Genomic DNA, 15,646 nt, shown 5'->3' on the forward strand with positions numbered 1-15,646 from the left:
CCAGCCGAGGCTGTCAAGGGGTCGGTCTAATTCTTTCTGCACGAATGGCTGAGTGCGTGAATGAGTATGAGTGTGTCAGCCCTCGTCTTCTATGGATTAGGCTGAAAGTTGGAATCACTCGGATCTTCGTTCTAGGTGTTTATGCACCTTGGGATGTGGGTTCGAGGGGTACAACATCAGCAAAAAGCGAAAACGAGGAGTTCTGGAATAGTGTAAGAGAAGTATTGAAAGTTACCAAGCCAAATGAGAAGATTATTATGTTAGGTGATTTTAATGGATGGGTGGGTGTAAAGCGTGATGGATATGAAAAGGTGCTTGGTGCGTTTGGTGACGAAAAGGTGAATGATAATGGAAGAAGTGTATTAGAAATTTGTCTAGAGTGGGATCTTTTTGTGTCGAACTCAATGTTTCAACATAAAGAGATCCACACCTACACAAGAGTGGAAGGTATTTTAAAAAGTATGATAGACTTTGTGATTGTAGATGAAAGATTGAAGAACAAAGTGCTGGATACCCGTGCATATCGCGGTGCTGGCATTGACTCGGACCATTTACTGGTGATATCCCGGATAAGGGGTATCTTCAATCGCTGGCGGCACAGGGTAAGGGAGCAAACCAGCGCTTTGGAAAGAGTAAAAGTAGAAAATTTGCAAGATATGGATGTAGGTAAGAAGTATATTAATAGACTGAAGGATGAATTTGAAGATTTAGAGGAAATGAGCGATATTGAAGATGGATGGAAGGAATTTAAAGAAAGAATTGTGAAAGTAGCTGTTGAAGTGTGTGGTGTAAGTAGAAGAAGGAAAGGAAAAAATCACAAAAATGCGTGGATGAGTAAAGATGTGCAAGAACTTGTGCGATTAAAGAAGAAAGCATGGCTGGATTTGTTAGCAGCAAAAGCTAACTTAAGAATGCAAGAGGTTATAGATGAAGATGTGAATGAAGCACGTCAGGAATATAAGAAAATGAAAGATTTGGTTAAGAAAGCTGTGATTAGAAAGAAAGAAGAGTATAAAGAGGATTTTGATAAAAGGCTATCAGAAGACTTTCAGTCAAATCTGAAAGTATTCTGGAAATCCGTAAGGTCAGCCCGAGGAAATACTATAACCAGAGAGCTGACTAGGATCAGATGCCAGGATGGTAGCGTTGTGAAAGGAGAAGAATGTGTACTAAAGATATGGAAGGACTATTTTGAAAGTTTATTTGAAAAAAAGGAAGGAAATAAGAAAGATTTCTGCTATAGCGAAGAAAAAGAGAATGAGATGGAAGGCGAAATTGAAATGTTCGAAATTGTGGAAGCACTTAAGAGTATGAAAGCGGGAAAGGCTGCTGGGTGTGATAGAGTGTCGGTCGAGATGCTTAAAGCAGGAAAAGGCGTAGTAGCTAGTCAGTTGTACTGCCTTTTCAATTTGTGTTGGAGAAGCGGCCGAGTACCAAAAGATTGGTGTAAGGCTGTTATCGTGCCACTTTACAAAGGAAAAGGGTCACAGCTGGACTGCAAAAATTATCGTGGTATAAGCCTGCTTAGCGTCGTCGGCAAATTGTATGCTAAGGTATTGATTAATAGAGTCAGGAATGAAACTGATGACAAAATATGGGATGCTCAAGCGGGATTTCGAAAGGGAATGGGATGTACTGATCAGGTCTTTTCCTTGCGGTGCATAGCCGAAAAGTTTTTGGCCAAGAGTCAAAAAGTCTATTGCACATTCGTAGATCTGGAAAAGGCCTATGACAGAGTTGAGAGGAATGAATTGTGGTCAGCACTTTCTATGCATGGGGTGAGCAGTCTCTTAATACGAGCACTGAAATCCTTATATGAGGATTCGAGTGCTTGTGTCAGGATAAACGGAGCGCACACTGAGTGGTTTAAGATTGAGAAAGGCGTTAGGCAAGGATGTGTTGCGTCACCGTGGCTGTTCAACCTATTTATGGATAGCTGTTTGACAGATTTGAAAGAGTCTAAAAGTGGATTAAGGATGAATGAGTTACTCGTCAAATGTCTGCTCTATGCCGACGATCAGGTTATACTGGCGTCATCAGCGGAGGAGTTACAGGAGATGGTAAACTGTATGCATGAAGCTTTAAAAGAGAAAGGAATGAAAGTGAACGTAAGTAAAACTAAAACACTGGTTTTTGAAATGGAGAAAGAAATGACAGCATGTAATATTTTGATTGGAGGAGAAAAAGTGGAGCAAGTGAAAGAGTTTGTATATCTAGGATCAAAGTTTACATCAGATGGCAAGTATGATAGTGATATTGAAAGGAGAGTGAACGCGGGGAACATGGTGAATGGAGCTTTGCATGCCTTTATGAGCAGTCAGAAACTATCCAAAAAGGCTCGACTGGCTGTGCACAGGGGCGTGTTGGTCCCGACATTAATGTATGGGAGTGAAAGTTGGGTATGGCAAAAGAAGCATGAAAGCAGAATAAATGCAGTGGAAATGAGAGCGTTAAGGAGTATGATGGGTGTGAAATTGAGTGACAGGATAAGGAACAGCGTGATAAGGGAATGTTGTGATGTGAAAGAAGATGTAGTTACAGGAATAGAAAAGGGTATGTTAAGATGGTTCGGTCATGTGGAGAGGATGAATGAAAGCAGGTTGACTAAGCAGATATACAAGAAGAGTGTGGAGGGAAAGGTCGGAGTGGGAAGACCTAGACGATTTTTTTTTGATTTTTTTTTCCATTACAGCTTTATACATACTCGTATATAACCGCGTGAATCAAGCATAATAACTAAGTTTTTAATAAAACAGTTGCGTATTAGGAAATGGACGGTAACTTTGAAATAATAACCAGTTGTTATGAAGTACAACACGCAAGTATAACACGCATGGTCACAATTTAACGTGTTTGGGGGTTATGTGTTTTACAAACACACACACACATAAAAATGTACCGTGTAGTTTTCGGCGCTGAAGAATAAAACCACTGCATATCTTTCTCATGGACATTATGGCGATGGTAAATATGGAAATAAATATATATTTATATCGTATCTAATAGCCGTGCCGTGTGGTTCCCGGCACCAATAAAAAAAAGAATAGGACCACTTCATCTCGTTCCCATGGATATCGTAAAAGGCGACTAAGGGATAGGCTTATAAACTCGGGATTCTTCTTTTAGGCGATGGGCTAGCAACCTGTCACTATTGGAATCTCAATTCTATCATTGAACCAGGCAGCTGAATGTGGCCTATCGGTCTTTTCAAGACTGTTGGCTCTCTCTACCCCGCAAGGGATAAAGACATGATTATCCCTTTAGTTCGCAACAAGAATTGTATTAAAAATTGTTATATTTTTTTAATTATTTGATTTAGTAATGTAATATACTAAATCTAAAAAATATTTAAAAAATTTAATTATATATATTTTTTTAATAAATGGATGTTTAAAATACGTAACATTACGAAGTGGCCAGCATTTAAGTGTTCAAAAATACCGTTATGTATTTTTAACAATGCGAAAGCTACAGGAAAATAAAAATAAAATTTCTATTGATTTTGTTTAAAACATTTATTATTATTATATCTTCAAAAATATAGAATGGTTTAATGGAACTCTTTTAAAAACTGTCATGAACCTAAAAATATTATTGATCATGAAAATTTTTAAAACAGTTGCATTTTTTCTCAAAACATAATCTCGAATAACATTTAGAACATATAACAGTTGTCATACCATTCTTACAAAATTTGCATCTGCCTGGAGTTGCTATGAAGTCAGGCATGTGACCCACGTGGTCACGGCGAATTGCATCAGAAGGCCTCGGTCCCGTCGGCTTTTGATTTTTTTTACTTACCAGATACTTCTGCCCTGACAAATATTTTAAAACCCCACTTCTTTGCTTTTTTGCTCTGGTTCCTTTATAGGGCACCATCATTTCATCAACACTGTACCAATGTTCTTCTTCTATTTTAAGACAGTTTTGACGTATTACTTCAAAAATCGGCCGAACTTTGAAATAACGATCATCATTTGGTTGGGTATTGTCGACAAAGTGTAAAAATTGACGTATCTGTTCGTAACGCTTTAAACTCAAATTGAAATTGAAACTTTTTAGAAATTTTTGAACGGCATATAAATTTGTGTTTTCTATAATTATTTTTATAACATCTTCATTAAAGAAATCGAAATAGTATTCAGATGGCGACTTTGATTCAGAGCCAAATTTAATAAAAGTTATTTCATCCAAAATTGCAGTTTATTTAAATCTGCCGCCTTCCCATTCAAAATTCAAGGGTTTTTTTTAATGAATGCTGTCTTTTTTTATCAACAAGGTTGGTAAAGGTCTCTTTCTTGAACGAGTGATCTTGGGCACACTTGAAGCTTCAGGAGTTGGTGGAACGGACAAGACAGATGATATTGATTGAATGGCAGGCAAATCTTGTGGTAAATTATGTGATGCGAGAACTTCGGAAATAGACGGAGTGGATGGTATCACGTCTTCAGGCAAAAGCGTATCATCATGTGACTCGTCTATAATATTCAGACGTTCCAAAGAGGAATCTAGAGAGGGAAGTGCAGAACTATAAACAGTTTCGTCTTTTACTATCTCTTTGTCACCGTCTGATATACTGCTATCCAGAGAGATGAGGACCGGAATCTTCTTCACACGCTCTAAGCGCAACTTATGCTAGAACAAAATCAAGCCACCATTCATGCAAACACCCTCCAACACCATGGTTATTTAAAATAAAAAAGCCTAAATACATTGCTCATCATTTCGCAATGTTAGTTATTGTTAACATTCGTAACTTCGCCTCAATCACCGTTAGCTTCGCAATGTTAATTGTAGCTAACATTCCACTTTTACATGTTATAGAAAACACAAAATGACTTTGTTAGTAATATTTTGTACTAATAATTGTAGAATGCAAACATAAAAACATATTTAATGTAAAATATAACGAAAAATCATGCTTTTAATTAAATAAAAATAATATTTCTTACCTTGTGCGCGGGAGCAGTTCGTGGTCGGGACGCTATTTTGTACCTCAATTTCAAAATTTACAACTTAATAACGTTTTATATTTTGCTATGGGTGGGTAGTGATGTCTTTAACTAACTTATCGAAAAAACCGCTGTAGAATCGATATTGTTTTGAAGGTAGAATTTTCGAAATGTGTGTGTTATGTATATCTAACGCTGCGAATTAAAGGGTTATATGTATTTAGCCATACAGCTGAATGTGAAAGATTCAATGTTTTCAAGACTAATGGCTTTGTCTACCCCGCAAGAGATATATGTATGTATGTACGCCTAAAAATATGCGGACACTGCCAGGGGTTGGAATCCATCCCCTGAAAAGGCTGCGAATGTCAGATGGCAGCCAGTTCGTGTAAAAACCTGACTCATAAAAATCAGGATCATGGTAGAAAAAGCGCATCCCAGTCTATCGTTTTGGTGGTTTTGTCGTGAAAAGTGGACAAACAAACACATTTTCACATTTATAATATTAGTAAATTTCGTTCATTTTCATAATAACAACCTTCTCCTTTCATAATAAATTATATTTACAATGACATTTTACATTTTAAATGAATAATAAATTACTACGCTCAATTTATTACAATATTCTAGTTAGCGACGGACGACTGAAATAATTAAACGTCAAATTACTTTCATTATATTAATAGACCGTCGAGTTTAATTATGTTCGTAATTGCAGTTTTTCATAATAATTCTATGAACTATTATTTCGCCATTTCGGCCTTTACATCAGAAGTAAATTAACGTTATTTAAAAAATATATATATTTTTAATAACTGAGAAAGAGCCAGTAAGAAAGCTGATATATAAAAAAATATTAAGTTAGTTCCAAGGTTTAAGTAACATTAGTGAAAAACCCCGTGGATCGTAATAATATAATATTTATTTTAATTAAGCTATTTTATATAGTTATGTATATCATATTTATTTATTCTGTATAATATAATGAATGTAGTCTGTATAAGTTTATATTTATAGTTTACGTATGTATGTAGGTAGTTAATTTATTATTCCGCCTAATTTATTATTAGGTATATCGCCCATCCGGTTCCAAGAGTTTACTTTTCACTTCCCAAAGGTTGGCTGGAAGAGATCGCTTAGCGATGAGTACGACTTTGCTCAACATATTCATAATGTATGTTTCTACTACATATGTATTTTTTATGGGCAATAAAGATAATTTGTATTGTATTGTATGGTAGTTCGGATTCCGACAGAATTAGAACCGTGTGGTTCCCGGCATCAATACAAAAAAGAATAGGACCACTCCATCTCTCTCCCATGAATGTCGTTAAAGGCGATTAAGGGATAAGTAGGCTTACAACTTGGGATTCTTTTTAGGCGATGGGCAAGCAACCTGTCACTATTTGAAACTCAATACTATCATTAAGCCAAATAGCTGAACGTGGCCATTCAGTCTTTTCAAGACTGTTGGCTCTGTCTATCACTCAAGGGATATAGACGTGACCATATGTATGTATGTAGAACCATTATCAAGTCTTACAGAATTCAACGGCTGGACCACGAAGGCGGTCACCAGTTAAATACCCTTATTAATACTAAAACAATAAAGGCCGTTATTCACAATAGTGGGCAATTAAATTCTGAGTCCGCTGGCTTCGAAATTACTTAGACTAAGTATACAGCTATTGTTCCGTGTTCAAGGAACAACAAAAGGGTAGATCGGACCCAATTTGGGAATCACTGTCAAAATATAATAGACGAGAGCGAACTCCGTGTTTTAATGAGTTTCAGATAAATTTCCAGCCAGTCTGGTCATCCGTGATTTTGGTATTTGAATTTTGGTAAAATTGAAAACCACATTTGTTGGGAGTTCAATTTGAAATCTAATTATAGAATGTATGTTATACATAGTTTTAGTTGATTATTTATAATCATAATCATGTATAATATTAAAGCAACCTTGTATAGTGCCATGTGGGTCCCGGTACCAATGAAAAAAAGAAGAGGACCACTCCATCTCTTTCCCATGGATGTCGTGAAAGACGACTAAGTGAAAAGCTAATATACTTGGGATTCTTACTGAAGGCGATGGGCTAGCAGCCGGTCACTATTTCAATCTCAATTCCATCTTAAGCCAAACAGCTGAACATGGATTTTCAGTCTTTTGAAGACTGATGGCTCTGTTTACCCCGCAAGAGTTATAAACGTAATTATATGTATCTATGTCTGTACAGAAATAGGTACTGAATCAAAAATTATATATCTTCCAGCAAACCCAACGAAGCACCTTTGTTTTGATACAGAGTTTAAACAAAAGCGACCTTAAAATATAAACGTATTGAGAGTGAAGTTTTCATTATTTTGTTTTTGGAAAGTTCTCTTTTGACGACAACACATCAGGAACAAAACAAAATGAAATGAACAAAGTTGGCGCGCATCTGTTGACACACGTCATCGTACCCAATGGAATAAATTTACGGGAGACGATGAAACATACACTGAGACGCCATCATCGGTGAGCTCCGTGTTGAATATCTGTACATGCATGTATATAATCACGTCTATATCCCTTGCGGGGTAGACAGAGTCGACGGTTTTGAAAAGACTAAAAGGTCACGTATAATGATTGAAATGAGATTCAAATAGTGACAGGTTGCTAGCCCATCGCCTGCAAGAAGAATCCCAAAACTATATCAGCCTTTCTCTTAGTCGCCTTTTACGACATCCATGGGAAAGAGATGGATTGGTCTTATTCTTTTTTGTATTGGTGCCGGGAACCACACGGCATATAACATTACAACTTATGACTTCACAAATGTTTATACACTAGAAAATTAAACTGCAACAGAGCTATATGAATGAAGCCGTAATGTGTAAGTGCAGTCTACGCAAAGTTTAATTAGGTTAATATTACCCACCGTCAGCTACAGAGACGTAATTGGTCATAAACATGAGGAAATATTTCAAGCTTTCAAGCTCGGGATTCTTTTTTTAGACGATATGACCTGTCTCTATTTGAATCTCAATTCTATCACTGAGCCAAATAGCTGAACGTGACCTATCAGTCTTTTTAAGACTGTTGGCTCTGTCTACCCCGACATAATTGGTCATAAACATGAGGAAATATTTCAAGCTTTCAAGCTCGGGATTCTTTTTTTAGACGATATGCTAGCAACCTGTATCTATTTGAATCTCAATTCTATCACTGAGCCAAATAGCTGAACGTGACCTATCAGTCTTTTCAAGACTTTTGGCTCTGTCTACCCCGACATAATTGGTCATAAACATGAGGAAATATTTTAAGCTTTCAAGCTCGGGATTCTTTTTTAGACGATATGCTAGCAATCTGTCTCTATTTGAATCTCAATTCTATCACTAAGCCAAATAGCTGAACGTGACCTATCAGTCTTTTCAAGACTGTTGGCTCTGTCTACCCCGCCAGGGATATAGATGTGACCGTATGTATGTATGTTACAGCGCTAATGTTTGTTAGGGCAGGTTTGTTTGTGTACGCGAATAAATTTATTTCATAAGTTAGGACGATAATAGGAAGCAGACACATATATGAGTAGTTTAAAAATTAAGATTTTATGGTACTGACAAAGTTCAAATTCAGTTAAAAAAACATACTTTAGTGATAGAAAATTAATTCGACAAGTAAAAATGTGTGAAAAAGTTAAAGTGATTCATAAAAGAAGTTTAAAAATGACAAAACTGCGACAAATCCTGCTGAGATATAAATTTCAACCGTAAAATTAGCTCAAAGATACTTTAAGTAGATTCTTCTTAGAAATATCTTCGAGAGCTTCTGTAATAAGCTTATATTTATATCTACAAAAAACTCCTCCGTTACTAAGAGACTTAATGACATATGTACCACCGGACTTGTGATTTGACATATTGATTTCTTATGTGGTCTAGGAGTACACTTAGAGGTTTAATAAAGGATTAAAAAAATATGGGGAACGACGATAAAAAAAAAATTCAATACACTCTGTGCATCAATTTATTTAAATGTGACATTCCATTTAAAATTGAATTATTTATTATTTAAATTTCGATCAATCAATCAATCATAACAATGTATTCTTCCAGTGAAATAATGACGTCAACCAATGCTTCAAAACCAAAAGACATAACAATTATTAAGTGATATTTACATTGTCCCATAATAATGAATAAAAATTCGAATTATCAGGAATTGCGGGTGAAGACACAAGCGCCCTCTAGTTTGGTATAAAATAAGTACCACGATCCTTATAATTAGCACTGTCGACAGATCCTACCCTACATGTCCATAATTATTACGATACAAAGTACAGCTTTAATCATGGAAATTAATTCCTCTCTTCATAATGAAAGCGAATTTTCTCGTGTTTATTGGTTAATTAATATAGAAAATGAGATGAGCAAATACATTTAACATTACCCCTTATTTGAGAATTGTCGGAGAATGCTTTTAGCCAAATTTCTTTATTAAAATTCAAAGGGAATATGTTATTACTTTGATTTTACAGATAGCACTATCATTGTATTTTGGTTGTTTGTCTGTGTTTTTTAAAAAGGCTGCTTTTAAGAAATAAAAGAAAATACAATTAAAAAATACACACTCATTATTTGAAAGTATAATTTTGGAAAAAAATAAGAATACAATCAATACAGAAATACTAATAATATGGCTTAGAAGGTCATAAATAATGAACGCAAATAATACAAAAAGAAAATAAATAAATTGTAACAATAGGAGAGAACGCCCAGACGAACGTACTTTTAAAATCGGAGACTTTCTGGTGGAAAATATGGTATTACCGACGAAGCAAAATAAGAATATTGAAATCTGTAGCAGGTGAAAACTATGTTTTACTACATCGGAATAGAGTCTAATCCTAAGTAGGCATATACAGAAACCCTCTACAAGTCCTTAATCAGTTAAGGCATGAAACTTAGTCCTTAGACGAGAAGCAATCTACTTCAATACCCTCATTAGTTAACGCTGTTGCCACTAGATGGCAGTCATTAATCCAAGTCAGAAACATAATAGGCAACCTAAAAAAATCTATCTATAACTGCCCATTAGTACATAACAGTGGGTTCTATCTTCCTTCAATAGCTCCAGCAAAAAGCATTAATCATATCACTAAGAACATGAATTATTCAATAACTATCATCAGTGCGAATGTCAAATAGTCTGTAGATAAAATATGAGCGTGGATCGAAGAGATGATATTATAGGGAATTGAGTCATTATTGAAGCTTTAGTTGTAATATTCTTAGCCTTTTATTCTGTTTTGAGGTAAATGTAGCTCAGAGAGAGCTGTAATCTTCCTTCTGGCTTTAGTCCAGGTTGCATCCTCGCCTCTCTGAAGAGAAGTCCGGGGTAAGCCTTTGACCATGGATCCTAGATTGAGTCAGGTTCTTACACGAAGCAACTCCTATCTGACCTCCGCAACCTTTGCAGGTTAAACCTTACCCGTATTGGATCCATGGTCACACATTCAGTTTCCTGAATGTGCAGGTTTCCTTACGATGTTTTCCCTCACCCAAAAAGCTTTGATTCGTATTCAATCTAATGTACATCACTTTGAAAATAGTATTGATACATGGCCAAGGCGGGATTTGAACTTGTGTCTTTCTGCGCATCACACATTTTAACCGGGCACTTTACCGATTCGACTACCGACGCTGTAAAGAGAAAGCTCTAATATTCATATGTTATAATTAATACATCATTCGATGACTATACTTAATTCACTCCCTACCTACCACTATACTTCGCTCATAACAAAACAGATCTGTCTGACAGTGACCTGACATTAAAAAGAAACATAATCAGTATTTGTACAGTTTGCCACATGGATAAGTATATCATTTGCAATACAAATATGATACGCAGACGGTATACTCTTCCATGTGGCTCAGTGTACATCTCTCAATATAATATTAGCTGACCAAAGGAAGCACTTTTACCTTGTGCAAAAACAATAATGATCCAAATTGGGTTAGATTCCCCAAATAGAATAAAAGAGGTCAGTGAAGTTACGACCCTTTCCAATGTCATCATAAGAATCTTTATATCATACATATATTCACGTCTATATCATATGTGGGGTAGACAGAGCCAACAGTACGTGATTATATGTATGTATGTCCTATATTAAACATATCATGCTGATCATTATCAAATAGAAAACAAAAAAAACTTAAAATTGTATTAATTTTTCTCCGTTCAGACCTTGGTGTTTTCTTACAACTATGAAGTTTTATTGTTGTTCTAAACGAACACTTACCAAGTTATGTGCAAAATTTTAAAAATAAGTTGTGAAAAACTAATTTTAAGAAGGTACTATTTAATTTTAAAACAGCTCTTCTTTCTTCTCCTTTTCTGCTTTGCTTAACCAGATATCTGGCGGTTTCTCCTTCAGCTTACACTACTTTCCACATATCACTGTCCCAGCAAACTTCTTTCGCTTCATTCACATTCATAATTCTCTTCAATTTAAGTTAATAAATCTATCCTTCTGATGACGACTTTCCATCTCATTTGTAGCCTTAAAAAAGACATCATTATCATATTCAAATGATTAGTATCTTGTGGCGCCAAAGGGGTGAACGTTATATGCTAGCGTCAAACATTTTACATCATAAAAACATCATCAATATACGCGAGATTGAAGAAAGCTATTGAATAATTCATGCTTTGCTTGCTCAGTGATTAATGCACTGCGTAAGGTTTCTTGGCATAAAATGGCAGAGGAACACGTCTATGAATCTGATTAGGATTGGAAATTATTATTTTTTTTGGAATAATTGGAAATTGTTGAACCTTCATGGTTTTTATTTTGAATAACGAACACCCTGGCTATTAAACCTTGTGTCATGTTTATGATTCTACTAAATGCTTCCTCCACACACATGACTCTTTTCATGCATATTCGACGATTACGGGTACTCCTAACATCTTCCTTTTTCAAGACATTCGAAATTTGGTCTTTGAAAATTTGAACCTGTTCAACTTTTACAGTCAGCTATGCCTTATAAATTCCTTTCGTTAGCATGTCCTTATCCATTATGTCGTCCAAACCATCTCACAAGCTCTTTTTAATTTTGGTCACCACATCCTCTTTCACTCCACACATTTCTCTAACATCGATATTTCTAATTCAATGAACCCAGGTCAATCTTTCGATCATTTATCGACATGACCTGAGCAGGGATCGAATCCAAGCCCTTGTGATTCAGATATAACCATTGCCGTGTGGTTTCCGGCACCAATACAAAAAAGAATAGGACTAAGGAATAGGCTTATAAACTTGGGATTCTTTTTAGGCGATGGGCTAGTAACCTGTCACTATTTGAATCTCAATTCTATCATTAAGCCAAATAGCTGAACGTGGCCATTCAGTCTTGTCAAGACTGTTGGCTCTGTCTACCCCGCAAGGGATATAGACGTGACCATATGTATGTATGTATAACCACAACGAGGTCAACAGACATGCGAAAATAGAAGGACCTTTGATTCCCAAGTCCCAAACCGCTTCACTAACTTCAGTCACTAAATTACAATGTATGAAGTCACATAATCGTGGGCGGTGTAATCGAATAAATAATGGCTTTCGTCGGTTCGATGACAGAGAGAATAATGGTTCCCACAGGAATACAGGGAGAGTTAATGTCTGTTAGAGATTAGTTTCTGATGTATTAACAAATGCATGTTCAGTGGAAAGTTTTGTTGGGCAAAGTTGCGATGAAATGGACATTCATATTATTTGATTTCAGTATCACTAACATATTTTACGTCTATTTCCTGGATTGGTAGGTGGAGACTACATTTTTACATACATACATTCATACATATAATCACGTCTATATCCCTTGCGGAGTAGACAGAGCCAACAGTCTTAAAAAGACTGATAGGCCACGTTCAGCTTTTTGACTTGATGATAGAGTTGAGATTCAAATTGTGACAGGTTGTTAGACCATCGCCTAGAAGAAGAATCCCAAGTTTATAAGCCTATCCCTTAGTCGCCTTTTACGACATCCATGGGAAAGAGAAGGAGTGGTTCTATTCTTTTTTTTTATTGGTACCGGGAACCACATGGTACTACTAAATAAATGCAAACTTTTGCGTATAAGAATCAAATTCATGGCTCGATTACTACGTTCATTTTGTGATGGCTTACTAGCTGAAATGGACCACATCACTAGCTTTTGCCCGCGTCTATAAAGCCTATCATTATATGTTTAATATTTTATTAAGACTATTTATTTTTTGCAACAGGATGTAAAAAAAAATCTGAGGAATTATATTTTAGAAAGGTCACGTTCACTGTTTTATAGTTTATGTGTCTTTCAATCTCTTCAACACTGTTGGCCCTATCTACCCCGCAAAGGACATATACGTAATGTATATTTATTCAAAACGTGCACTTATTCTTTTTGGGATATAACGGCTCTGACTACCCTGTAAGAGAGAAAGAAGTGATGCATGTATCACGTTAAATGACCCGAACACATTCCACAAAGACAAAGCCTATAAATTTACCGAGATGCATTCGCTCCCAAACTAAAAATTTTATCCCACGTTTAGTGTTGGAGGTTCGCCAAATGCCGATACGGGGGTAACTCGTATATGACGACTTGCTCCATTTTTAACCACCTTTGAAAAATGGCTGTTACAGTTTCGACTAGTTCGACGCTACTGTGTTTGTCGTGATTTTTATGCTAGTGATTTTAATGGATGAAAGCAGGTTAACTAAGCAGATATACAAGGAGGGTGTGGAGAGAAAGGTCGGAGTGGGAAGACCTAGACGATCGTATCTTGATCAAATTAAGGACGTCCTGGTAAAGGGTCAGGTCAAAAGTACCCGAAACCGCCGAGCTTGCATGAGAGTTATGAATGTGGATGAAGCGAAGGAAGTATGCAGAGATCGTGGCAAGTGGAAATAGGTAGTCTCTGCCTACCCCTCCGGGAAAGAGGCGTGATATGTATGTATGTATGATTTTAATGGAACACGCGGTCGATCTCCAACTCGCTGGACTGACCTGATCAAAAAAGCTACTGAGTCTACCATGGTCCAGTGTGCTCGCAACGTCTGTCACCGGCAGAAATGGAAGCACATCACTGAGAGAACAGTCCTCAGGAAAGAATACGACCTGCCGAACACCTCTCCATGTACCTCGTCTGCGCAACCACGACCACTCTGTCAAGAGTGTTCGACTAAGAAGAAGATTTTAGTGGTTTAGAACCAAAACTATTTTACACGAAGAATTCCCGTCTGACCTCTGCTACCTTTTAAACCTGTATTGGATCACGATAAAACCTGTACGAGATGAATGTGTTTATTCCCTTAATCGCCTTTTACGATGTCCATGGGGAAGAGATGGAGTGGTCTTGATTTTCTATTGGTGCCGGGAACCACACGGCACGGTATATGTGTACAAAATTAAATAAAAACCTGAAGTAAAGAAAGCAGAAATGTATCTTTCTTTTCTTCTATATTATTACTTTTCATTCTTGCAAGCTCGTCGATAAAGTCACATCAATTATACTGCTTCTGAGGCACGCACTATACCGTTTTTATCGCGCGAAAAACAATCGCTGTTTCGCGTTTTATTTTGACATGCAATGGGACAGCGATAGTTTTTCGCGCGATAAAAAACGGTGATCGCGCGTGCTGTGCTACAGGCCGTTCAAAAAAAATAAGTTAATTATTTAAAAAAAGTCTTTAAGCGCGTACACATGATTGCTTTAGAATCTATATCACCAACTCGCGGACATCCGATTTCTTTAAGTGCTGTACTCCAATTAGAAAATATCTCTCTATATTGTAACAAATAAAAAAGTATATAATTTTTTCGTTTAAAATATTGTTCTTTTCTATAGTAAATTTTAATTTATACAGGTTTAATTTTAATTTTTAATTACCTGGTTTAAAACCCACTCGTTTAAAGCAGTTCCAAGGAATCTCATGGCCATTAAGTTTTATCACAAATGATCAACGTCATTTTGTTTTATATTTGTTTATTTTTCCTCTTTTATAACAATAAGCCCATAAAAACAACTGAGATTTTCATCATTTCTCTCTTATTTCTTAAATCCACGAGGAAATACTCCATTCTTATAAATTGAGGTTATGTCAACTGAACTATAAACATTGCACTTATTAACACTTAAAATCCTTGACTTTCCAAATAACAATAATCACGATAAATGTCCAATCACCCCAAATACCAAAGCACTTTTGAAATATTCACCGAAAACAAGCCGACTGTAAGGATGGAATTCTTAAAAGCGTCAAATTTACTTACATTCCTGGAATGACTCCCTCGGGATATAGCTCGGTCGGTAACGAGAACACACGCCACAAATCCTCGCACAATTCACCGTTTTTCTCACACTCAACTCGCACTGCACAGTTATATTAATATTTCACACAGCACTAAGTCTCATATCTGAATCGTATTTTCGAAAAATCCAGTTTCACCCGCACCGACCCGCCACGTTTGAGCGGTCGCGATATACTGAAACGAATAGACCTGGCACTGTACTCAAGTTTTCCGTCCTTTTCGAACCCGCCAGGATTCTGTTCAATGTTTTCTTGCGTCTCTTTCGCACAGCCTGAAAGAGAACTTCGTAATACGTATAGGTCAATATGAGAGCTTCTCGGGTACTGGAAGCTGCAAATAGGGTG

General features: G+C 36.4%; 1 protein-coding gene across 1 annotated transcript in view; it reads right to left on the reverse strand.

Moving 5' to 3' along the window:
* LOC106136824 (neuroligin-4, Y-linked) overlaps nucleotides 1-15,438 on the reverse strand; it is a 74,386-nt gene extending 58,948 nt beyond the window's left edge. The window contains exon 1 of the mRNA XM_060954300.1: nucleotides 15,264-15,438. The gene's annotated coding sequence lies outside the window, so the exon portion shown is untranslated. The remainder of the gene's footprint in view (nucleotides 1-15,263) is intronic.
* Between the last annotated feature and the right edge of the window lie 208 nt (nucleotides 15,439-15,646).

The sequence above is a fragment of the Amyelois transitella genome, chromosome 4 (assembly GCF_032362555.1).
Source record: "Amyelois transitella isolate CPQ chromosome 4, ilAmyTran1.1, whole genome shotgun sequence".
In the NCBI taxonomy this organism is placed as follows: domain Eukaryota; kingdom Metazoa; phylum Arthropoda; class Insecta; order Lepidoptera; family Pyralidae; genus Amyelois; species Amyelois transitella.